Genomic DNA, 25,926 nt, shown 5'->3' with positions numbered 1-25,926 from the left:
CACATGGTGTCTCCCAGAGAAAATCTTGCGTAAAATACTGAGGTAGCCATTTTTCCAATCGCTTCTTATGAGAAACCAATTGCCTCAACGGATATATTATCGAATATATATGTTAAAAACACCTTGAGGATGCATCCTAAACAACGTTTGCCGTGTTTCTGTTGATATTATGGAGCTAATTTTGAAAAAAGTTTGGTGTTATAGTTAGAAGTATTTTTCGGTCGATTTCTCAGCCAAGCAGGATGAACAAACGGGAGCTTTTTCCCCTACAAAAATATTATTTTTGGAAAAGGAACATTTGCTATCTAACTGGGAGTCTCCTGAGTGAAAGCATCTGAAGTTCTTCAAAGGTAAATTATTTAATTTGGTTGCTTTTCTTTTTTTTCGTGAAAATGTTGCCTGCTGCCAGCAGAGCCTAGCATAGCATTATGCCATGATAAAATTACACAAATGCTTGTCTAGTGTTGGCTGTAACGCATATTTTGAAAATCTGAGATGACAGTGTTCTTAACAAAAGGCTAAGCTTGTGTTTGAATATATTTATTTCATTTCATTTGCAATTTTCATGAATAGGAAAAGTTGCGTTATGGTAATGCGCTTGAGGCTATGATTACATTCCCGGATACGGGATTGCTAGTCGCAAGAAGTAAAAAATAAGCTCCAACTGTAACCATTGCCATTAATGTCGTTCAAATCATCAGTCAATCTACCAGTGTATTTACAAACAGAACAGGAACTAAATCATTCACGTGTATTGATCATATCTTTACTAAAGTTGCAGAAATCCACACCAAAGCACTATCCACACCCATCAGAAAAAACTAAGGTTCCAAGATTTGACTTACAATTGTGGATAAATGATGACACATAGTTTTGCATTGATTCCTATGTCGAAGATGTGAAAAATGTTTGTTGGTCTGATGTGTGTAATGAGGAACATGCAGACGCTGCACTTGAAGCATTTATGAAACCTCTTCTTCCGGTTAGTGATAGGCATGCGCCCATCAAGAAACAAACTGTTTGAACTGCCAAAGCCCCATGGAGAGATGATGAATTGAAAAACGGTATGGCTGAGAGAGATGAGGCAAAGGGAATAGCAAATAAGTCTGAAACACAGCAGACTGGCAAACATACAGTAAATTGAGAAATCATATAACAAAATTAAATTATATAAAGAATGATAGTAAAAAGCCATGGAGTACCTTAAATGAAATTTTAGTCAAGAAAACAAACTCGGCTCCATCCTTCATTGGGGCAGATGGCTTGTTCATAACAAAACCCTTTGATATTGGCAACCACTTTAATAACGTTTTAGTTCACAAGATTAACTTAGGTATGACATATGCAAACAACAAATTCTGAGCCTTCATATTCATGCATAATGGACGAAATAATGATAGACAAGCACTGTAATATTACTTGAGTAAAAGTATTTGGTTTTAAATATACTTAAAGCTCTTAAGGATCGGACCCTATTTTCATTGATGCACTTATTGATGAAGCCAGTGACTGATATGGTGTACTTCTCAATGCCATTCGAAGAATCCTGGACATATTCCAGTCTGTGCTAGCAAAACAGTCCTGTAGCTTAGCATCTGCGTCATCTGACCACTTCCGTATTGAGAGACTCACAGGTACTTCCTGATTTAGTTTTTGCTTGTATCATAATTGGTTGTTGTGAGATATTGATGTATTGAAGAACAGTTTGCAAACATCAATCTTATACATTTAATTTTTTACCCCTTTTTCTCCCCAATTGGTAGTTACAGTCTTGTCCCATTGCTGCATCTCCCGTACGGACTCAGGAGATGCGAAGGTTGAGAGCAGTGGAGGTTATAGCTTCTATGGCTCCCTGGGCGAACCCTGCCTTCACTAACTGTGATTTTTATTTAGACATTTGGAACAAAACAAATAAATAATCATAACATTTATAAATTTACAAAAATATACAAAAATAAGAATCATAAATATCAAAAAGAAGTAACAGACAAATATAAACACATTTGTTTTGATTTGATTTGGCACTCGAACATCAATACATTACTGTCAACCAAGAGTCAAGACTTAACCAATTCACCTTGGTGGTGTGCAGACTGGTTTTATATTGTTCTGAACTATTTCGTACAAACCAGAAAGAAATGCAACAATATGTCTGTGAAAGTATATATTCACAGTATTATGAATAAATTGTGTTTTTTTGGTAGCATTTCGTAATGTGACGGATTTTACTAATTGCATCAGAAACTGTACAAAGTTAGAGGTGTGCTACTTGATAGATTCCCCCGACCCCCCTACCTCGGGCTTCCAGTGGGGAGACCTGAGGTCAACCTACCCCCGCCCCCCTCCCCATCCCATACTTCTGAGTGGTAGACCTTCCCAAGCAGTGGCCTCCCTAGCTCACAAACTAGAATCAGGGCGCCCACTCCGACAAGGTAATTGTCCCACACGATGACATAATATCATTGACGTGAAGTGCAAATGAGCAATAGAAAACCAATCCCGCAAATGTCACCATTCCAATAGTTTTTGTACGGGCGCCCACGCAAGATGCTACCATGGGCGGTTGCCCATGTCACCTATACCTAAATCCGCCACTGGTCGAGAGACATATTTCCTCTGAAACACGAACCTGCCAAGCCACACTGCTTCGTGACACACTGCTCACTTAACCGGGAAGCCAGCCGCACCAATGTGTCAGAGGAAACACTACACAACTGTCCACTGTGTCAGCATGCATGCGCCCGGCCCACAACAGGAGTCGCTAGAGTGCGAAGAGACAAGGACATCCCGGCCGGCCAAACCCTCCCTTAACCTGGACGATGCTGGGCCAATTGTACACCGCCTCATGGGTATTCCGGTCGTGGCCAGCTGCGACACAGCCCAGATGGAACTTGTGTCTGTAGTGACGCGTCAATCACTGCGATGCAGTGCTTTAGACAGCTGGGCCACTCGGGAGGCCCCATCAGTGATAGATATATCAGAAATAAGGGGATAACAGTTTGTTTAGCTCTGAAAGTCTATTACTCTATAATGCCTCATTAGGTGTGCTGAAATTTAAATGGCTACACACAGTAGGAAATATGTATTCAATTGAACGAGCCTTTCAACTAAATTAATGAAGATTATGTGTGTAGCCATTTAAATTATGCTTGGGGCTTTTAACACTTTCTATTTCAAAAAGTTGTAATAAAAGCATCAATGAGCAGTTGCCATGACCAGTAAGATTACTCAGACATAGTATAATAAAACATACAGTAAAGAGAATACAGTAAAGAGAAATGATTGGACCTATATGGAGAACACCTGGTCTAATTCAACTCTTGACTAGTTAGTTGGTTGATGTAAGCCCCTACAGACCTCTACCTCAGCTCTGAGACAAATGGAGACAGAAGGAATGATTGTGTTCTGCCATATCCAACTTGTATGTACTTACTGACACAAATCATCCAGAGATAATGCATTCCATTTGTGATTAGCAAAAAATTGTTGATAATGCCATATCTACAAGGGGATTCAGAGGCTCTTACCAGATGTCTGCATTTTGCAGAGTTTCGTTAATTGGACTGTTACCATGAATCAACAATGTCGAATCTGAGAGGGGCCATTTGAAGTACAGCAAAAGCTACAAGACAGGATGAACTGTCCTAGAATTGTAAGGAAAATCATGAAGTTTAATTTTACACAAATAACATGGAGGAAGGAGCTTGTCTAAAGAGACAAAAAGTATGATGTATGTTATACTTGTTGTTTGACATTCTTGATTTGTATGATTTTTAAGGGGATAGATCAGCTTTAATACTGAGATAGATTGGAAATTCCATCAATGTTATTGTCTGCATCATTTCCAATCCTCCATGTATTTTTTGATATATATATATATATATATATATATCAAAAAATACATACATATATATATATATATATACGTGTATTTATGTATACGTGTATTTATAGTTGAAGTCGGAAGTTTACATACACCTTCGCCAAATATATTTAACCTCAGTTTTTCACAATTCCTGACATTTAATCCTAGTAAAAATGCCCTGTCTTAAGTCAGTTAGGATCACCACTTTATCTTAAGAATGAGAAATGTCAGAATAGTAGAGAGAATGATTTATTTCAGCTTTTATTATTTCGTCACATTCCCAGTGGGTCAGAAGTTTACATACACTCAATTAGTATTTGGTAGCATTGCCTTTAAATTGTTTAACTTGAGTCAAAAGTTGTTTAGCCTTCCACAAGCGTCCCACAATAAGTTGGGTGAATGTTGGCCCATTCCTCCTGACAGACCTGGTGTAACTGAGTCAGGTTGACCGAGACCACCAAACATTCCATGAACGCCTTCCACACCCTGGACGTGAACTGGGGACCCCGATCAGAAACAATGTCCTCAGACACCCCGTACTGCTGGAAGACGTGAGTAAACAAGGCCTCCGCAGTCTGTAGTGCCGTAGGGAGACCGGGCAACAACAGGACATTGAAAACCGATCCACAATGACCAGGATCGTGATGTTGCCCTGTGACGGAGACAGATTGGTCAGGAAGTCAACTGACAGGTGTGACCAAGGCCGCTGTGTAACGGGAAGGGGTTGTAACTTCCCTCTGGGCAGGTGCCTAGGAGCCTTGCACTGAGTGCACACCGAGCAGGAGGACACATAAACCCTCACGTCCTTGGCCAAAGTGGACCACCAGTACTTCCCACTAAGACATCGCACCGTCCTACTGTTGCCCGGATGACCAGAGGAGGGGGACATGTGAGCCCACCAGATCAGCCTGTCCCGAACCTCCAGCGGAACGTACACCCGTTAAGCTGGACACTGTGGTGGAGTAGGCTCTACATGTGATGCTCTCTCGATGTCTGAGTCCACCTCCCACCTCACCGGTGCCACCAGACAAGAGGCTGGAAGGATGGGAGTAGGATCAATGGACCGCTCCTCTGTATCATACAGTCGGGACAGTGCGTCTGCCTTAGTGTCCTGGGAACCTGGTCTATAGGAGATAGTAAACCTAAATCGAGTGAAAAACATAGCCCACCTTGAATGACGAGGGTTCAGTCTCCTCGCCGCCCGGATGCACTCCAGATTACGGTGGTCAGTCCAGATGAGAAAAGGGTGTTGAGCTCCCTCAAGCCAATGTCTTCACACCTTCAGAGCTCTGACGACAGCCAACAACTCCCAATCCCCCACGTGATAGTTTCGCTCCACCGGGCTGAGCTTCCTCGAAAAGAAAGCACAGGGGCAGAGCTTCGGTAGCGTACCCGAGCGCTGTGAGAGCATGGCTCCAATCCCAGCCTCGGATGTGTCCACCTCCACTATGAATGCCAAAGAGGGATCCTGATGCGCCAGCAAGGGAGCCAAGGTAAACAGAGCCTTCAGCCGGCCAAAAGCTCTGTCCGCCTCAGCCGACCACCCCCGACCACCCCAGACGCACCGGTCCCGCTTCAGCAGTGATGTAATGGGAGCAGCCACCTGTCCAAAACCCTGCATAAACCTCCGGTAGTAGTTGGCAAACCCTAAAAACCGCTGCACCTCCTTTACTGTGGTTGGAATCGGCCAATTATGCACGGCTGCAATGCGGTCACACTCCAACAACCCTGATGTGGAAATGTGATACCCAAAGTAGGAGACATCCTGTTTGAAGAACAAGCATTTCTCAGCCTTGACGTACAGGTCATGCTCCAACAGTCGCCAAAGTACCTTGCGCACCAGAGACACATGCGATGCGCAAGTAGCGGAATAGACCAGAATGTCATCGATATAAACCACCACACCCTGCCCGTGCAGGTCCCTGAGAATCTCGTCTACAAAAGATTGGAAGACTGCAGGAGCATTCTACTACCCATACGGCATGACGAGGTACTCATGATGGCCGGATGTGGTACTAAACGCTGTCTTCCACTCATCTCCCTCCCGGATACGCACCAAGGTATACGCTCCTGAGATACAGTTTTGTGAAAAAGACAGGTGTTTTCTCCATCTCCTTAGCGATCATACTCAAATTCCACTGATTTCAAAACTTGTTCCTCCAGAAAGTGGAGAGCAACAGTTTTAATACACAATACATTATTTCTTGATACTACCCATCCCGCGTGCGGGAGCGTAACGTAGCCTCAAACCAATTAGCATAACGTAGCGGACATAAATCTTCCTATTCATGAAAATCAAAAATGAAATATATTGAGACACAGCTTAGCCTTTTGTTAATCACACTGTCATCTAAAATATGCTTTACAGCCAATGCTAGACAAGCATTTGTGTAAGTTTATCATGGCATAATGCTAGGCTCTGCTAGCATCAGGCAACATTTTCAAAAAAATAAGAAAAGGAATCATATTAAATAATTTACCTTTGAAGAACTTTGGATGTTTTCACTCAGGAGACTCCCAGTTAGATAGCAAATGTTCCTTTTTCCAAAAATATTATTTTTGTAGGTGAAATAGCTGCCGTTTGTTCGTCACGTTTGGCTGAGAAAACGACCGGAATATGCGGTCACTACAACTCCAAACTTTTTTCCAAATTAGCTCCATAATATCGACAGAAACATGGCAAACGTTGTTTAGAATCAATCCTCAAGGTGTTTTTCACATCACATTTCGATAATATATTCGTCGGGGCAATTGGTTTCTCATAAGAAGTGATTGGAAAAATGGCTACTTGTGTACTTTATACGCAAGATTTTCTGCGGGAGCCACCATGTGACCACTTGCTAAATGTGGTCCCTTACGGCTATTCTTCAACATAAATGCGTAAAAAGACGTCACAATGCTGTAGACACCTTGGGGAATACTTAGAAAACGTAAGCTCATTCGTAGCTCATTCACAGCCATATAAGGAGTCATTGGCATGAGGCGGTTTCAAAAAATGCGGCACTTCCTGATTGGATTTTTATCTGGGTTTCGCCTGTAACATCAGTTTATTTTAGTTTTTTTTTAAACCTTTATTTAACTAGGTTCTGTTGCACTCACAGACGATATCTTTGCAGTTTTGGAAACGTCAGAGTGTTTTCTATCCAAAGCTGTCAATTATATGCATAGTCGAGCATCTTTTCGTGACAAAATATATTTTTTAAAACGGGATCGTTTTTTATCCAAAAATGAAAATACTGCCCCCTAGTTAGAAAAGGAGAACACCATTGTTTGCAGGCCAAACCTTTCTGACGCTACCAACAATTTTGTGAGAAGACCGAATTTTGGTGTGTCTCATGGTCTGACAAACACCGACCTAGCTTAGTCACCTTTCATCGTAGATGCATAAGTGTGACATGCGGATGCAGTGGATTGAGATACATTCAATGCAAAAAAACAGATATCTCTAAATTAAACTGACCGATATTAATGGGGATTTTTTTATTTATTCTAGGATTAATTGAATGTAGAAATATTAGTGGAAATATATATTTTTAAAAAGAAACTGTTATTTCAAGTCAAGGAAATGTTTTGTATAATTCTACAGTGCTAGAAAAAAAAGGCTTCAAGCCTGTTTTCGTTTACCTTACGACATTACAGTGTAAGCATTTATCAAATATATTTCTAGATTCGATTAGTAATAGAGTAATAGTAATTAATAAATTACAGTTACAGCTTCTTTTGACAAAGTATAAACAAAAAAGATAATATTAATAATAATATGACCAGCCAGGTGCGCAAGTGAAAATACTTGCCAAATTCCTAAACTAACGCACCAGTGCGTTAATTGTGAAGGATATATTCATGACAAGATAGTAAAACAGTCATTTGTTGATCGTATTGTACACTGTATTGTGCCATTAAATGTGCCATTAGACTGTAAACTCTCCTTCCAGACTCACATCAAACATCTTCAATCTAAAGTTAAATCTAGAATTGGCTTCCTATTTCACAACAAAGCATTCTTCACTCATGCTGCCAAACATACCCTCCTAAAACTGACCATCCTACCAACCCTCGACTTCGGTGATGTCATTTACAAAATAGCCTCCAACACCCTACTCAACAAATTGGATGCAGTCTATCACAGTGCCATCCGTTTTGTCAGCAAAGCCCCATATACTACCCACCACTGCGATCTGTACGCTCTCGTTGGCTGGCCCTCGCTTCATACTTGTCGCAAAAACCCACTGGTTCCAGGTCATCTACAAGACCCCGCTAGGTAAAGTCCCGCCTTATCTCAGCTCGCTGGTCAGCATAACAGCACCCACCTGTAGCACGCCCTCCAGCAGGTATATTTCACTGGTCACCCCCAGGGCCAATTCCTACTTTGGCCGCCTTTCCTTCCAGTTCTCTGCTGCCAATGACTGGAACGAACTACAAAAATCTTTGAAACTGGAAACACTTATCTCCCTCAACAGCTTTAAGCACCAGCTGTTAGAGCAGTTCACAGATCACTGCACCTGTACATAGCCCATCTATAAATAGCCCAAACAATTACCTCATCCCCTACTGTATTTATTTATTTTGCTCCCTTGCACCACATTATTTCTACTTTGCACATTCACCTACTGCAAATCTACAATTCCAGTGTTTTTCATTGTTCTATTTTATTTACTTCGCCACCGTGGCCTTTTTATTGCCTTTACCTTCCTTATCTCACCTAATTTGCTCACATTGTATATAGACTTGTTTTTGTACTGTATTATTGACTGTATATTTGTTTTACTCCATGTGTAACTCTGTGTTGTTGTATGTGTCGAATTGCTTTGCTTTATCTTGGCCAGGTCGCAATTGTAAATGAGAACTTGTTCTCAACTTGCCTACCTAGTTAAACAAAGGTAAAATGAAATAAATAATACATGTATTACATCAAGATGCAGTAGATGGTATAGAGTACAGTATATACATATGAGATGAGTAATGTAGGGTCTGTAAACATTATATAATTACATAAATTTTTCAGAGTTGAGTCAGTATGTTGGCAGCAGCCATTGAATGTTAGTGATGGCTGTTCCCCGCTTTCCCCGCTTTGATGCACCTGTACTGGCCTCGCCTTCTGGATGATAGCGGGGTGAACAGGCAGTGGCTCGGGCGGTTGTTGTCCTTGATGATCTTTTTGGCCATCCTGTGACATTGGGTGGTGTAGGTGTCCTGGAGGGCAGGAAGTTTGCCCACGGTGATGCGTTTTGCAGACCTCACTACCCTCTGGAGAACCTTACGGTTCTGGGCGGAGCAGTTGCCATACCAGGCGGTGATGCAGCCCGAGTGTTTTTGGTGACAAGCCAAATTTCTTCAGCCTCCTTAGGTTGAAGAGGCGCTACTGTGCCTTCTTCACCACGCTGTCTGTGTGGGTGGACCATTTCAGTTTGTCCTTGATGTGTACGCCGAGGAACTTAACTTTCCACCCTCTCCACTACTGTCCCGTCGATGTGGATAGGGGGTGCTCCCTCTGCTGTTTCCTGAAGTCCACGATCATCTCCTTTGTTTTGTTGACATTGAGTGTGAGGTTATTTTCCTGACACCACACTCTGAGGTCCCTCACCTCCTCCCTGTAGGCCGTCTCGTCGTTGTTGGTGATCAAGTCTACCATTGTAGTGTCGCCTGCAAACTTGATGATTGAGTTGGAGGCGTGCATGGCCACGCAGTCATGGGTGAACAGGGAGTACAGGAGAGGGCTGAGAACGCACCCTTGTGGGGCCCCAGTGTTGAGGATCAGCAGTGTGGAGATGCTGTTACCTACCCTCACCACCTGGGGGCAGCCCGTCAGAAAGTCCAGTACACAGTTGCACAGAGTGGGGTCGAGACCAAGGGTCTCGAGCTTAATGACGAGTTTGGAGGGTACTATGGTGTTAAATGCTGAGCTGTAATCTAGTAACATCATTCTTACATACAGTGGGGAGAACAAGTATTTGCTTCATTGCCAATTTTGCAGGTTTTCCTACTCACAAAGCATGTAGAGGTCTGTAATTTTTATCATAGGTACACTTCAACTGTGAGAGACAGAATTTAAAACAAAAATCCAGAAAATCACATTGTATGATATTTAAGTAATTATTTTGCATTTTATTGCATGACATAAGTATTTGATCACCTACCAACCAGTAAGAATTCCGACTCTGCCTCCCGGGTGGCGCAGTGGTTAAGGGCGCTGTACTGCAGTGCCATCAGAGTCCCTGGGTTCGCGCCCAGGCTCTGTCGTAACCGGCCGCGACCGAGAGGTCCATGGGGCGACGCACAATTGGCCTAGCGTCGTCCGGGTTAGGGAGGGATTGGTCGGTAGGGATCTCCTTGTCTCATCGCGCACCAGCGACTCCTGTGGCGGGCCGGGCGCAGTGCGCGCTAGCCAAGGTTGCCAGGTGCACGGTGTAGCCTCCGACACATTGGTGCGGCTGGCTTTCGGGTTGGATGCGCGCTGTGTTAAAACCTCTTCAGTCTACCACCTACTTTTTAGAACATTCTGTTAAAAATCGCGCAACATTTCAGCGTCCTGCTACTCATGCCAGGAATATAGTATATGCATATGATTAGTATGTGTGGATAGAAAACACGCTGAAGTTTCTAAAACTGGTTAAATAATGTCTGTGACTATAACAGAACGTGAACAGCAAGCGAAATCCCAAGAAAAACCTGGTCACAAAAACCACAGAAAAGTATTAATCCGCCAGTCTCTGATTTGTTTATTGCAAGCAAAAATATACAGCAGGGAGCTTGCAGTTCCTACAACTTCCACACGATGTCGCCAAAAACGTCATTTTCATTGACAAAAATCCTTTGTGTAATGACAAATAGATCCTTCATTTCGTCCAGCATACAGCAATCGATTTTGGAAGAGAGACAAAGGACATTGTTTTCTTGAGTAGCTGCTATTGAATACAGATCTCCCAGTGATCAATTTGATCGCTTATTAACGTTTACAAATACCTAAAGTTGGGTTACAAAAGTAGGTTGAAGTGTTTTGTCAAAGAATATAGGCAACTTATATAATTTTTAAAAATTACGTTGCGTGTTGGAAGGGAGCTTTTTTCCTGAACCAGACAGGCTATACAAATGGATATTTTGGGCATACATGGACGGATTTAATCGGGAAAAAGACCCAATTGTGATGTTTATGGAACATATAGGAGTGCCAACAAAGAATATCATCAAAGGTAATGAATGTTTTATATTTTATTTCTGCGTTTTGTGTAGCGCCGGCTACGCTAATTATTTTGTTTACGTCCCCTTCAGGTATGTTGGGGTGTTGCATGCTATCAGATAATAGCTTCTCATGCTTTCGCCCAAAAGCATTTTAAAAATCTGACTTGTTGGCTAGATTCACAACGAGTGTAGCTTTAATTCAATACCCTGCATGTGTGTTTTAATTAACGTTTGAGTTTTAACGAGTACATTTAGCATTTAGCGTAGCGCATTTGCATTTCCAGGTGTCTAGATGAGACATCTGCGTCTCAGGTAGGAGCAAGAAGTTAAGAAGCAGTACGGCTGGTTGGGTTGTGTATCGGAGGACGCATGACATTCAGCCTTCGTCTCTCCCGAGCCCGTACGGGAGTTGTAGCAATGAGACAAGATAGTAGCTACTACAACAATTGGATACCACGAAATTGGGGAGAAAAAGGGGTAAAATTCAAATAAAAATTTAAAAAATTAAGAATTCCGACTCTCACAGACCTGTTAGTTTTTCTTTAAGAAACCCTCCTGTTCTCCGCTCATTACCTGTATTAACTGCACCTGTTTGAACTCGTTACCTGTATAAAAGACACCTGTCCACACACTCAATCAAACAGACTCCAACCTCTCCACAATGGCCAAGACCAGAGAGCTGTGTAAAGACATCAGGGATAAAATTGTAGACCTGCACACGGCTGGGATGGGCTACAGGACAATAGGCAAGCAGCTTGGTGAGAAGGCAACAACTGTTGGCGCAATTATTAGAAAATGGAAGAAGTTCAAGATGACGGTCAATCACCCTCGGTCTGGGGCTTCATGCAAGATCTCACCTCGTGGGGCATCCATGATCATGAGGAAGGTGAGGGATCAGCCCAAAACTACACGGCAGGACCTGGTCAATGACATGAAAAGAGCTGGGACCACAGTCTCAAAGAAAAAAATTAGTAAGTAACACACTACGCCGTCATGGATTACAATCCTGTAGCACACGCAAGGTCTCCCTGCTCAAGCCAGCACATGTCCAGGCCCGTCTGAAGTTTGCCAATGACCATCTGGATGATCCAGAAGAGGAATGGGAGAAGGTTGTGTGGTCTGATGAGACAAAAATAGAGCTTTTTGGTCTAAACTCCACTCACCGTGTTTGGAGGAAGAAGAAGGATGAGTACAACCCCAAGAACTCCATACGAACCGTGAAGCATGGAGGTGGAAACATCATTCTGTGGGGATGCTTTTCTGCCAAGGGGACAGGACGACTGCACCGTATTGAGGGGAGGATGGGTGGGGCCATGTATCGCGAGATCTTGGCCAACAACCTCCTTCCCTCAGTAAGAGCATGAAGTGTACCTATGATAAAAATTACAGACCTCTACATGCTTTGTAAGTTGGAAAACCTGCAACATCGGCAGTGTATCAAATACTTGATCTCCCGTCTGTAGGTATTGCTCTTGTCCAGATGGTTTGTTGGAGTGGGTCTGTGGTGTCAGGTAGGGTGGAGGTGATATGGTCATTGACTAGTCTCTCAATGCACTTCATGATGAGATTTATCTCAGTTACCTTAGCTATCTTGGGAACAGGAACAATGCTGGCCCTCTTGAAGCATGTGGAAACTGCAGACTGGCATAAGGATTGATTGAAAATGTCCTTAAACACACCAGCCAGCTGGTCTGCGCATGCTCTGAGGACGCGGCTGGGGATGCCGTTTTACTCACGTTGGCTGCAGTGAAGGAGAGCCCGCAGGTTTTGGTAGCGGGCCGTGTCAGTGGCACTATATTGTCCTCATAGCGATCAAAGAAGTTGTTTAGTTTATCATTGTCCGCGGCGGGGCTGGTTTTTCTTTTATAGTCCATGATTGACTGTAGACCCTGCCACATACATCTCATGTCTGAGCCGCTGAATTTTGACTCTACTTTGTCTCTATATGTTATGGTGAGTGAATGAGGACCCAAAAGCGAACTAACTTAAACAGAGCTTCTTTAATAACCAAACATAGGTAGGCTCAGATAGACCGGCAGATTCCGACAGGACAGGACAAGGTTACAGCAAACATGACAGTAGTCTGGCTCAGGCATGAAACACAAACAAGAATCCGACAAGGACAGGAACAGAAACAGAGAGAGATATAGGGACCTAATCAGAGGGAAAAAGGGAACAGGTGGGAAACGGGGTGAATGGGTAGTTAGAGGAGACAAGGAACAGCTGGGAGAAAGCGGGGGAGAAAAGGTAACCTAACAACGACCAGCAGAGGGAGACAGGGTGAAGGGAAAGGACAGAGACAAGACACAACATGACAGTACCCCCCCACTCACCGAGCGCCTCCTGGCGCACTCGAGGAGGAAACCTGGCGGCAACGGAGGAAATCCTCGATCAGCGCACGGTCCAGCACGTCCCGAGAGGGAACCCAACTCCTCTCCTCAGGACCGTACCCCTCCCAATCGACAAGGTACTGGTGACCACGGCCCCGAGGACGCATGTCCAAAATCCTGCGGACCCTGTAGATGGGTGCGCCCTCGACAAGGATGGGGGGGGGGGGGGGAAGACGAGCGGGGGCGCGAAGAACGGGCTTAATACAGGAGACATGGAAGACCGGGTGGACGCGACGAAGGTATCGCGGAAGAAGAAGTCGAACTGCGACAGGATTAATGACCCGAGAAATACGGAACGGACCAATGAACCGCGGGGTCAACTTGCGAGAAGCCGTCTTAAGGGGAAGGTTCTGAGTGGAGAGCCAAACTCTCTGACCGCGACAATATCTAGGACTCTTAGTTCTACGCTTATTAGCAGCCCTCACAGTCTGCGCCCTATAACGGCAAAGTGCAGACCTGACCCTCTTCCAGGTGCGCTCGCAACGTTGGACAAAAGCCTGAGCGGAGGGGACGCTGGACTCGGCGAACTGAGATGAGAACAGCGGAGGCTGGTACCCGAGGCTACTCTGAAAAGGAGATAGCCCGGTCGCAGACGAAGGAAGCGAGTTGTGGGCGTATTCTGCCCAGGGGAGCTGTTCTGACCAAGACGCAGGGTTGCGAAAAGAAAGACTGCGTAAGATGCGACCAATAGTCTGATTGGCCCGTTCTGCTTGACCGTTAGACTGGGGGTGAAAGCCGGAAGAGAGACTGACGGAAGCCCCAATCAAACGGCAAAACTCCCTCCAAAATTGAGACGTGAATTGCGGACCTCTGTCCGAAACGACGTCTGACGGAAGGCCATGAATTCTGAAAACATTCTCGATGATGATTTGTGCCGTCTCTTTAGCAGAAGGAAGCTTAGCAAGGGGAATGAAATGAGCCGCCTTAGAGAACCTATCGACAACCGTAAGAATAACAGTCTTCCCCGCTGACGAAGGCAGTCCGGTGACAAAATCTAAGGCGATGTGAGACCACGGTCGAGAGGGAATAGGAAGCGGCCTGAGACGGCCGGCAGGAGGAGAGTTACCGGACTTAGTCTGCGCGCAGACCGAACAAGCAGCCACGAAACGACGCGTGTCATGCTCCCGGGTGGGCCACCAAAAACGCTGGCGAATGGAAGCAAGCGTACCCCGAACGCCAGGGTGGCCGGCTAACTTGGCAGAGTGAGCCCACTGAAGAACGGCCAGACGAGTAGGAACGGGAACGAAAAGAAGGTTCCTAGGACAAGCGCGCGGCGACGGAGTGTGAGTGAGCGCTTGTTTTACCTGCCTCTCAATTCCCCAGACAGTCAACCCGACAACACGCCCCTCAGGGAGAATCCCCTCGGGGTCAGTGGAGGCTACTGAAGAACTGAAGAGACGAGACAAAGCATCAGGCTTGGTGTTCTTAGAGCCCGGACGATAAGAAATCACAAACTCGAAACGAGCGAAAAACAGCGCCCAACGCGCCTGACGCGCATTAAGTCGTTTGGCAGAACGGATGTACTCAAGGTTCCTATGGTCAGTCCAAACGACAAAAGGAACGGTCGCCCCCTCCAACCACTGTCGCCATTCGCCTAGGGCTAACCGGATGGCGAGCAGTTCGCGGTTACCCACATCATAGTTACGTTCCGACGGCGACAGGCGATGAGAAAAATACGCGCATGGGTGGACCTTGTCGTCAGAGAGGGAGCGCTGAGAAAGAATGGCTCCCACGCCCACCTCTGACGCGTCAACCTCGACAACGAACTGTCTAGAGACGTCAGGTGTAACAAGGATAGGAGCGGATGTAAAACGATTCTTGAGGAGATCAAAAGCTCCCTGGGCGGAAACGGACCACTTAAAGCACGTCTTGACAGAAGTAAGGGCTGTGAGAGGAGCTGCCACCTGACCGAAATTACGGATGAAACGACGATAGAAGTTCGCGAAGCCGAGAAAGCGCTGCAGCTCGACGCGTGACTTAGGGACGGGCCAATCAATGACAGCTTGGACCTTAGCGGGATCCATCTTAATGCCTTCAGCGGAAATAACAGAACCGAGAAATGTGACGGAGGAGGCATGAAAAGTGCACTTCTCAGCCTTCACAAAAAGACAATTCTCTAAAAGGCGCTGGAGGACACGTCGAACGTGCTGAACATGAATCTGGAGTGACGGTGAAAAAATCAGGATATCGTCAAGGTAAACGAAAACAAAGATGTTCAGCATGTCTCTCAGGACATCATTGACTAATGCCTGAAAGACAGCTGGAGCGTTAGCGAGGCCGAAAGGAAGGACCCGGTATTCAAAGTGCCCTAACGGAGTGTTAAACGCCGTCTTCCACTCGTCCCCCTCCCTGATGCGCACGAGATGGTAAGCGTTACGAAGGTCCAACTTAGTGAAAAACCTGGCTCCCTGCAGGATCTCGAAGGCTGAAGACATAAGAGGAAGCGGATAACGATTCTTAACTGTTATGTCATTCAGCCCTCGATAATCTATGCAGGGGCGCAGAGACCCGTCCTTCTTCTTGACAAAAAAAAACCCCGCTCCGGCGGGAGAGGAGGAGGGGACTATGGTACCGGCGTCAAGAGCTACAGACAAATAATCCTCGAGAGCCTTACGTTCGGGAGCCGACAGAGAGTATAGTCTACCCCGGGGGGGAGTGGTTCCCGGAAGGAGATCAATACTACAATCATACGACCGGTGTGGAGGAAGAGAGGTGGCCCTGGACCGACTGAACACCGTGCGCAGATCGTGATATTCCTCCGGCACCCCTGTCAAATCACCAGGCTCCTCCTGTGAAGACGAGACAGAGGAAACAGGAGGGATAGCAGACATTAAACATTTCACATGACAAGAGACGTTCCAGGAGAGGATAGAATTACTAGACCAATTAATGGAAGGATTATGACAAACTAGCCAGGGATGGCCCAAAACAACAGGTGTAAAAGGTGAACGAAAAATCAAAAAAGAAATGGTTTCGCTATGATTACCAGAAACAGTGAGGGTTAAAGGTAGCGTCTCACGCTGAATCCTGGGGAGAGGACTACCATCCAGGGCGAACAAGGCCGTGGACTCCCTTAACTGTCTGAGAGGAATGTCATGTTCCCGAGCCCAGGTCTCGTCCATAAAACAGCCCTCCGCCCCAGAGTCTATTAAGGCACTGCAGGAAGCTGACGAACCGGTCCAGCGTAGATGGACCGACAAGGTAGTGCAGGATCTTGAAGGAGAGACAGGAGTAGTAGCGCTCACCAGTAGCCCTCCGCTTACTGATGAGCTCTGGCTTTTACTGGACATGAAGTGACAAAATGACCAGCAGAACCGCAATAGAGACAGAGGCGGTTGGTGATTCTCCGTTCCCTCTCCTTAGTCGAGATGCGGATACCTCCCAGCTGCGTAGGCTCAGCACCCGAGCCGGCAGAGGAAGATGGTATAGATGAGGAGAGGGGGGCAACGGAGAACGCGAGCTCCTTTCCACGAGCTCGGTGACGAAGATCAACCCGACGCTCAATGCGAATAGCGAGTTCAATCAAGGAATCCACGCTGGAAGGAACCTCCCGGGAGAGAATCTCATCCTTTACCTCTGCGCGGAGACCCTCCAGAAAACGAGCGAGCAAAGCCGGCTCGTTCCAGCCACTGGAGGCAGCAAGAGTGCGAAACTCAATAGAGTAGTCTGTTATGGATCGATTACCTTGACATAGGGAAGACAGGACCCTGGAAGCCTCCTCCCCAAAAACAGATCGATCAAAAACCCGTATCATCTCCTCCTTAAAGTCCTGATACTGGTTAGTACACTCAGCCCTTGCCTCCCAGATTGCCGTGCCCCACTCACGAGCCCGTCCAGTAAGGAGAGATATGACGTAGGCGACACGAGCAGTGCTCCTGGAGTAAGTGTTGGGCTGGAGAGAAAACACAATATCACACTGGGTGAGGAACGAGCGGCATTCAGTGGGCTCCCCAGAGTAACACGGCGGGTTATTGATTCTGGGCTCCGGAGATTCGAAAGCCCTGGAAGTGGCCGGTGGATCGAGGCGGAGATGGTGAACCTGTTCTGTGAGGTTGGAGACTTGGGTGGCCAGGGTCTCAACGGCATGTCGAGCAGCAGACAATTCCTGCTCGTGTCTGCCTAGCATCGCTCCCTGGATCTCGACGGCTGAGTGGAGAGGATCCGAAGTCGCTGGGTCCATTCTTGGTCGGATTCTTCTGTTATGGTGAGTGAATGAGGACCCAAAAGCGAACTAACTTAAACAGAGCTTCTTTAATAACCAAACATAGGTAGGCTCAGATAGACCGGCAGATTCCGACAGGACAGGACAAGGTTACAGCAAACATGACAGTAGTCTGGCTCAGGCATGAAACACAAACAAGAATCCGACAAGGACAGGAACAGAAACAGAGAGAGATATAGGGACCTAATCAGAGGGAAAAAGGGAACAGGTGGGAAACGGGGTGAATGGGTAGTTAGAGGAGACAAGGAACAGCTGGGAGAAAGCGGGGGAGAAAAGGTAACCTAACAACGACCAGCAGAGGGAGACAGGGTGAAGGGAAAGGACAGAGACAAGACACAACATGACACTATACTGACACTTAGCTTGTTTGATTGTCTTGCGGAGGGAATAGCTACACTGTTTGTATTCGGCCATGTTTCCGGTCACCTTGCCTTGATTAAAAGCAGTGGTTTGCGCTTTCAGCTTTGTGCGAATGCTGCCATTAATCCACGGTTTCTGGTTGGGGAATGTTTTAATAGATGCTGTGGGTACAACATCACCGATGCACTTGCTAATTAACTCACCTACCGGATCAGCGTGTTCGACGCTATGCGGAACATATCCCAGTCCAAGTGATCGAAGCAATCTTAAAGCGTGGAATTCGATTGGTCGGACCAGCGTTGAACAGACCTGAGCACGGGTGCTTCCTGTTTTAGTTTTTGTCTATAGGTTCGGAGCAACAAAATGGAGTCGTGGTCAGCTTTTCTGAAAGGAGGGCGGGGGAGGGCCTTATATGCGTCGCGGAAGTTAGAATAACTATGTTCCAGGGTTTTGCCAGCCCAGGTCGCACAATCGATATGCTGATAAAATGTAGGGAGCCTTGCTCTCAGATTAGCCCTGTTAAAATCCCCAGCTACAATAAATGCATCCTCAGGATATGCGGTTTCCAGTTTACATAGAGGCAAATGAAGTTCGTTCAGGGCTGTCGATGTGTCTGCTGGGGGGGAATATACACGACTGTGGTTATGATCGAAGAGAATTCTCTTTGTGGATGATGCACTCGGCATTTGATTGTGAGGAATTCTAAGTCAGGTGAACAAAAGGACTTGACTTCCTGTATGTTGTTATGACCACACCATGTCTCGTTAATTATATGTGTGCTTTTACGCATGAATCGTCTTCTCTTTATGATTTAGGTTCACAGTCAGGACACAGCTTAGAGGCTTTGTGTGAGCAAGCGCCACAAACAAATCAGTTGAACTGCATACAGTTTTCATGGGCCTTGTTCCGTGTGCACCTGCCGCAGGTCCTGCGTAATCTCTCTGTAGTGGTTGCGTGGTATAGTCTCTCTGAAAAAGTCCACCCCATACCTATCAGACCTAAATGACTCAACATCCATGTCTTTCTGCCGTGTGCCCTGCGGATATACAAGAGTGCAATAAATGCTTTGAGTTTGTCCATAGACATGTCCAAAGTACTGTTTCCTTTTCAGTTCGCACGAGCAACAATACAATCTCTGATGTGTTGCAACATCTGCATGTCACAAACTCATCACTCTTTTCTACCCAAACCGTGCCATCCCTCCCAGACTACTGTCTCATCGTGGCAGTTGGGATCTCCATCTTAGTTGGCTCTGTTTTTGCTTTTCTGCGGTGTGGCTCATGCATCAGAGGTGGAGGCTCGAAGTCAATAACCCGAATCAGATGAAGACTCTTCATCAGCAATGTCGGTGTTAGGTTTGGTGTTAGGGGGCGCTATTTTAATTTTTGGATGAAAAACGTTCCCGTTTCAAACAAGATATTTTGTCACGAAAAGATGCTCGACTATGCATATAATTGACTTTGGAAAGAAAACACTCTGACATTTCCAAAACTGCAAAGATATTGTCTGTGACTGCAACAGAACTGATGTTACAGGTGAAACCCAGATAAAAATCCAACCAGGAAGTGGCGCATTTTTTAAAACCGCCTCATGCCAATGACTTCTTATATGGCTGTGAATGAGCTACGAATGAGCTTACGTTTTCCACGTATTCCCCAAGGTGTCAACAGCATTGTGATGTCTTTTTACGCATTTCCATTGAAGAATAGCCGTAAGGGACCATATTTAGCAAGTGGTCACATGGTGTCTCCCGCAGAAAATCTTGCGTAAAATACTGAGGTAGTCATTTTTCCAATCGCTTCTTATGAGAAACCAATTGCCTCGACGGATATATTATCGAATATATATGTTAAAAACACCTTGAGGATTGATCCTAAACAACGTTTGCCGTGTTTCTGTCGATATTATGGAACTCATTTTGAAAGAAGTTTGGCGTTGTAGTGGTAGCATTTAGCATCGATTTCTCAGCCAAGCATGATGAAAAAACGGAAGCTATTTCGCCTACAAAAATAATATTTTTGGAAAAAAGGAACATTTGCTATCTAACTGGGAGTCTCCTGAGTGAAAACATCTGAAGTTCTTCAAAGGTAAATTATTTAATTTGGTTGCTTTTCTTATTTTCGTGAAAATGTTGCCTGCTGCCAGCAGAACCTAGCATAGCATTATGCCATGATAAACTTACACAAATGCTTGTCTAGCGTTGGCTGTAACGCATATTTTGAAAGTCTGAGATGAGAGTGTGATTAACAAAAGGCTAAGCTTGTGTTTGAATATATTTTATTTGTGATTTTCATGAATAGGAAAAGTTTCTAGGGGTATTTATGTCCGCTGCGTTATGCTAATTCGTTTGAGGCTATGATTACGCTTCCGGATCTGGGATTGCTAGTCGCAAGAAGTTAAGGGATCTTTACTTTTACTCAAGTATGACAATTGGGTACTTGGCAGTGTGATGGCGAATGCATCGTCTGTGACTCTATTGGGGCGGTAAGCAAATTGTAGTGGGTCTAGGGTGACAGGTAAGGTAGAGGTGATATGGTCCTTGACTAGCTTCTCAAAGCATTTCATGATGACAGAAGTGAGTGCTATGGGGTGATTGGTTGGGTACAGGAACGATATCAAGATGAGTAGAACTTAGCTGAATAAAATAGAAAGGATATTTTTCCCATTCTGGAGCGAGTGCTCATATGAAGTGACTACATTGAGCGTAAAAGTGATAATTTGAAACAGGTCCTATGTGCTAGATTTAGAGTTATTTGCTAATGTTCGTTGTGAATGATACAAAACTTTAGAATGTCTTAGAAATCAAAACATAATTTATATGGGCTGCAAAAAGTTTTTAAAAAGCTTGCACTCTGTTCCTTGCCTCAGTCTGCACAACCATTCTCTTATCAACTGATCATCTTTTCACACATCAGACTATTCTCAATTTTATCTTGTCTGTAAAGTTTGTTTTGATTTAGAATGGCCCATTATTAAATACAAATACCTGTTTAGCGAATTGGGGCCACATGCCGGGTAGGCTACTTTGATTTTATAGTGGGAGAAGGGAGAAGAGTGGAAGACGGCATTTATTACCACCTCAGGGCATTATGAGTACCTAGTCATGCCGTATGGGTTGATGAATGCTCCATCAGTCTTCCAATCATTTGTGGATGAGATTTTCAGAGACCTGCACGGGCAGGGTGTAGTGGTGTATATCGACGACATTCTGATATACTCTGGGAAGCTGGGATAGGAGCAGTGCCCCCCCAAGCACTCAGGTATGCCACAAAAGCTCCGCCCCTGTGTCATCATAGCAATACTATGATGTGGGGGATCGGGAGCTGTTGGCTGTCATCAAGGCCTTGAAGGCGTGGAGACATTGGCTTGAGGGCGCTAAACACCCTTTTCTCATCTGGACTGACCATTGCAATCTGGAGTACATCAGGGAAGCGAGGAGGCTGAATCCTCGTCAGGCAAGGTGGGCCATGTTTTTCACCCGTTTTGTATTTACCCTCTCTTACAGACCAGGCTCCCAGAACGTGAAGGCCCGGTGAGGCCCGGTGTTCGCACCAGTGGACAGGGTCTGGCTTTCGACCTGAAACCTGCCCCTCTGCCTGCCCTGGGTCCGCGGTTTGTGGGGCCGTTTAAAGTCCCGAGGAGAGTGAATGAGGTATGTTATAGGTTACAGCTACCCACTAATTACCGTATTAACCCCTCTTTCCCATGTGTCTCTCCTCAGGCCAGTGGTGGCTGGCCCGCTCCAGGAGGCTGAGGTGCGGGATGTTCCTCCGCCCCCTCTGGACATCAAAGGGGTCCCAGCGTACTCCGTTCGATCCATTTTGGATTTGAAACGTCGGGTGAGGGGCCTTCAGTACCTTGTGGACTGGGAGGGGTACGGTCCGGAGGAGAGATGATGGGTTACGGTGGAGGACGTGTTAGATCACATATGTCAGAGTCAAGGCCCGCGGGCCACATCCGGCCCGCAAGAAGGTTTTTTACGGCCCCTGGGATGATCTTGATTTATTATTAGAACCGGCCCGCAGCAAGCCGGCAGCCCGCAGATCTTTTACACGCACCAATACTACATTTCCCACAATGCAAAGGTGACGCACCGAGCAGTAGGCTGCTTCATTTCAATATTTATTGGCACAGCAGTCGTCAGCATCACAGTAAAATTAACTTTCAGATACCCATCAAAAATGGCAAAACGGAAGGTGGATACTGAGAACCGGGGGTTTCAAACAAGGTGGGAGTCGGAGTATATGTTCACGAAGGTAGCTGGAAAACCTGTGTGTCTTCTGTGTGGAGAAAGTGTGGCGGTACTGAAAGAGTATAATCTGAGACGACATTATGAAACGAAACACGCGGACAAAAACAAGGCCAGTTTTATTTTGGCAGAAGAGATCGCTAAATCAGCCCGGCCATTTACGGAGGGGGATTTCATCAAAAACTGCATGATTAAAGTTTGTGACGAAGTTTGCCCAGAAAAAAGGCAACTCTTTTTAAATGTGAGTCTGAGCAGAAACACCATTGCCGAGAGAGTAGACCAGTTGTCCATCAATCTAAAAGAGCAGCTTGTGAAAAAGGGAAAAGATTTTATTGCATATTCCTTGGCTGTGGATGAGAGCACCGACATTTCTGACATTGCCCAGTTGTCAATTTTCATCCGCGGAGTGGACTCCAACCTAAGCGTGACAGAGGAGTTTTTGGCTTTACGTCCTATGCATGGCACAACTACGGGGCATGATTTGTATGAAGAGGTGTCAAGATGTGTAAATGAGATGGAGCTGCCTTGGGAAAAACTCGTGGGTTTGACAACCGACGGAGCACCTGCGATGTGTGGACACAGGAGCGGACTGGTGGCGAAGATACGGGAAAAGATGCAAGAGGAAAACGCGACAGGTGAGCTGACAGCTTATCATTGTATCATACACCAGGAAGCGTTGTGCGGTAAAGCCTTGAAAATGGAGCATGTAATGAGCATCATCACGCGCACAGTTAACTTTATCAGAGCCAAAGGTTTGAATCACCGCCAGTTCAAGGCATTTCTGACGGAGTTAGAAACGGAGCATGGTGATTTGCCTTATCACACAGAGGTGCGATGGCTAAGCCAGGGAAAGGTGCTTCAAAGATGTTTCGAGCTTCGTGAGGAGATTTGTCTGTTCTTGGACAGCAAAGGGAAAGACACAACACAACTCCGAGACAAAATGTTTCTGTGTGAAATGGCTTTTCTGTGTGACATTACGAGTCATCTGAATGCAATAAACTTGCAGCTGCAGGGTCGGGATCGTGTCATCTCTGATATGTACAGTACAGTGAAGGCATTTAAAACCAAACTGACTCTGTGGGAGACGCAGATGCGGAAAGAAAATTTGAGCCACTTTCCCAGCTGCCAGACCATGAAAGAGAAGCTCTCTACCAGTGCGTTCCCGAGCACACAGTTGGCTGATAAAATAGGTATGCTTGCCGCTGACTTTCGACGCCGATTTGCTGACTTTGAAGCACAAAAAAGCAGGTTGGAACTGCTCGGTAACCCATTTGCTGTTGACGTGGAAAGCTCACCACCAAACCTCCAAATGGAGTTGATTGACCTCCAATGCAATGATGCACTGAGGGCAAAATATGCGGCAGTGGGTGCTGCGGAGTTCGCCCGTTTCCTCCCCAGCACAATGCCCCAGCTGCGCATCCAGGCTGCTCAAACGTTGTCTATGTTTGGCAGCACATACCTGTGTGAACAACTGTTTTCTTTGATGAACCTGAACAAAACATCACACAGAAGTCGACTTACTGCTGAACACCTCCACTCAATTCTGAGGATTTCTTCAGCTCAGAGCCTTACCCCGAACATTGATGAACTTGTGGAAAAGATGGGACACCACCAAGTATCACCCTCAACCTCAAACAAGTGAACATTACTGTGCAATCACATATTTAGAGTTTTTACTCAGTTCAAGTTTAAAAGTTAAAATTTAATATTTGTTTTCACTGCATGTTACTTCTCCTTAAACAAAGTGTTGTTTTTGATTAATAGATTTTTGCACTTTATTTTTTTGTATTTCAATCCAATTATATTTTAAAAATATTTCAGTTGAGTGGATGATAGAAAATTGCTATTATTGTTTTTTCTTTGAAGTAAATTTAGCCCACTTTTGCTAAAATAGAAAATATAGTCTACTGATGGTGCCTTGAATACCGGTTTCTTTCATTTAATGTTCATGTTATGGGGATATTTATATAAAGGAAATTTGTCTTTTGTGTCTGTTGAAAATTAAAGATTACTGACAGAGCCATAAGAAAATATTGCTTTATTTATCTGATCATATTGTAATATATTTGTTAGGTTTTCAGTAGGTTCAATTAGGTTCACTAGACTATATGCGTAATTTAAAAATTTTTCAATGAACATTCGAACAGTCCGGCCCTCGTCTTGTAGCTGATTTTTTTATTTGGCCCTCCGTCCATTTGACTTTGACACCCCTGTGTTAGATCCTTCCATTCTGCAACAAATTCCACCGTCTTCATCCGGATCGCCCTGCGCCTCGCCTCCGGGTCGTCCCCGAGGCCGGTGTCGATGCGCTGTTGGAGCCGCGCTTGAGGGGTGGTACTGTCTTCTGCCGAAGTTGTTGCCTCTCCTTGTACGGGTGGTGCCTGGCGGTCGACGTCACCGGTTCTCGAGCCATCATTGATCCATTTTTCATTTTCCATTTGTTTTGTCTTGTCTTCCTACACACCTGGTTGCAATCCCATTCTTTACCTGTTGTGCATTTAACCCTCTGTTTCCCATCATGTCTTTGTCAGAGATTGTTTTATGTTCGTGTTATTTTATATTTGGTGCACGACGGGTCCTCGTACCCAATTTGTTTCATTTGTACACTGCTCAAAAAAATTAAGGGAACACTAAAATAACACATCCTAGATCTGAATGAATGAAACATTCAACATTCTTATTAAATACTTTTTTCTATACATATTTGAATGTGCTGACAACAAAATCACATGGTCGCGGCGAAATGGTCTCCTGAGGGATCTCCTCCCAGACCTGGACTAAAGCATCCGCCAACTCCTGGACAGTCTGTGGTGCATGGAGCGAGACATGATGTCCCAGATGTGCTCAATTGGATTCAGATCTGGGGAACGAACGGGCCAGTCCATAGCATCAATGCCTTCCTCTTGCAGGAACTGATGACACACTCCAGTCACATGAGGTCTAGCATTGTCTTGCATTAGGACGAACCCAGGGCCAACCGCACCAGCATATGTTCTCACAAGGGGTCTGAGGATCTCATCTCGGTACCTAATAATGGCAGTCAGGCTACCTCTGGCGAGCACATGGAGGGCTGTGCGGCCCCCCAAAGAAATGCCACCCCACACCATGACTGACCCACCGCCAAACCGGTCATGCTGGAGGATGTTGCAGGCAGCAGAACGTTCTCCGCGGCGTCTCCAGACTCTGTCACGTCTGTCACATGTGCTCAGTGTGAACCTGCTTTCATCTGTGATGAGCACAGGGCGCCAGTGGCGAATTTGCCAATCTTGGTGTTCTCTGGCAAATGCCAAACGTCCTGCACGGTGTTGGGCTGTAAGCACAACCCTCACCTGTGGATGTTGGGCCCTCATACCACCCTCATGGAGTCTGTTTCTGACCGTTTGAGCAGACACATGCACATTTGTGGCCTGCTGGAGGTAATTTTGCAGGGCTCTGGCAGTGTTCCTCCTGCTCCTCCTTGCACAAAGGCAGAGGTAGAGGTCCTGCTGCTGGGTTGTTGCCCTCCTACGGCCTCCTCCACGTCTCTCCACGTTTGATTTCACAGAAGTGTGATTGACTTGGAGTTACATTGTGTTGTTTAAGTGTTCCCTTTATTTTTTTGAGCAGTGTATTTATGGTTTTGGAGTTGTTTTGTTTTATTAAAACCTCTCTGATCTCCCCA

The 25,926-nt window shown here is 45.5% G+C and overlaps 1 long non-coding RNA gene across 1 annotated transcript; it reads left to right on the top strand.

The window, feature by feature from the left end:
- On the top strand, nt 1–21,934 carry LOC149982578 (uncharacterized). The gene is made up of 3 exons (XR_016497302.1): nt 1–350; nt 21,522–21,668; nt 21,738–21,934. It is a non-coding gene; the product is annotated as an uncharacterized LOC149982578 (long non-coding RNA).
- The last annotated feature ends 3,992 nt before the right edge of the window (nt 21,935–25,926 follow it).

The sequence above is a fragment of the Oncorhynchus mykiss genome, chromosome 7 (assembly GCF_057628025.1).
Source record: "Oncorhynchus mykiss isolate SJ-2025 chromosome 7, ASM5762802v1, whole genome shotgun sequence".
Lineage (NCBI taxonomy): Eukaryota > Metazoa > Chordata > Actinopteri > Salmoniformes > Salmonidae > Oncorhynchus > Oncorhynchus mykiss.
Note: the sequence above shows the minus strand (reverse complement) of the source record. Positions and strands in the feature narration are given on the sequence as shown.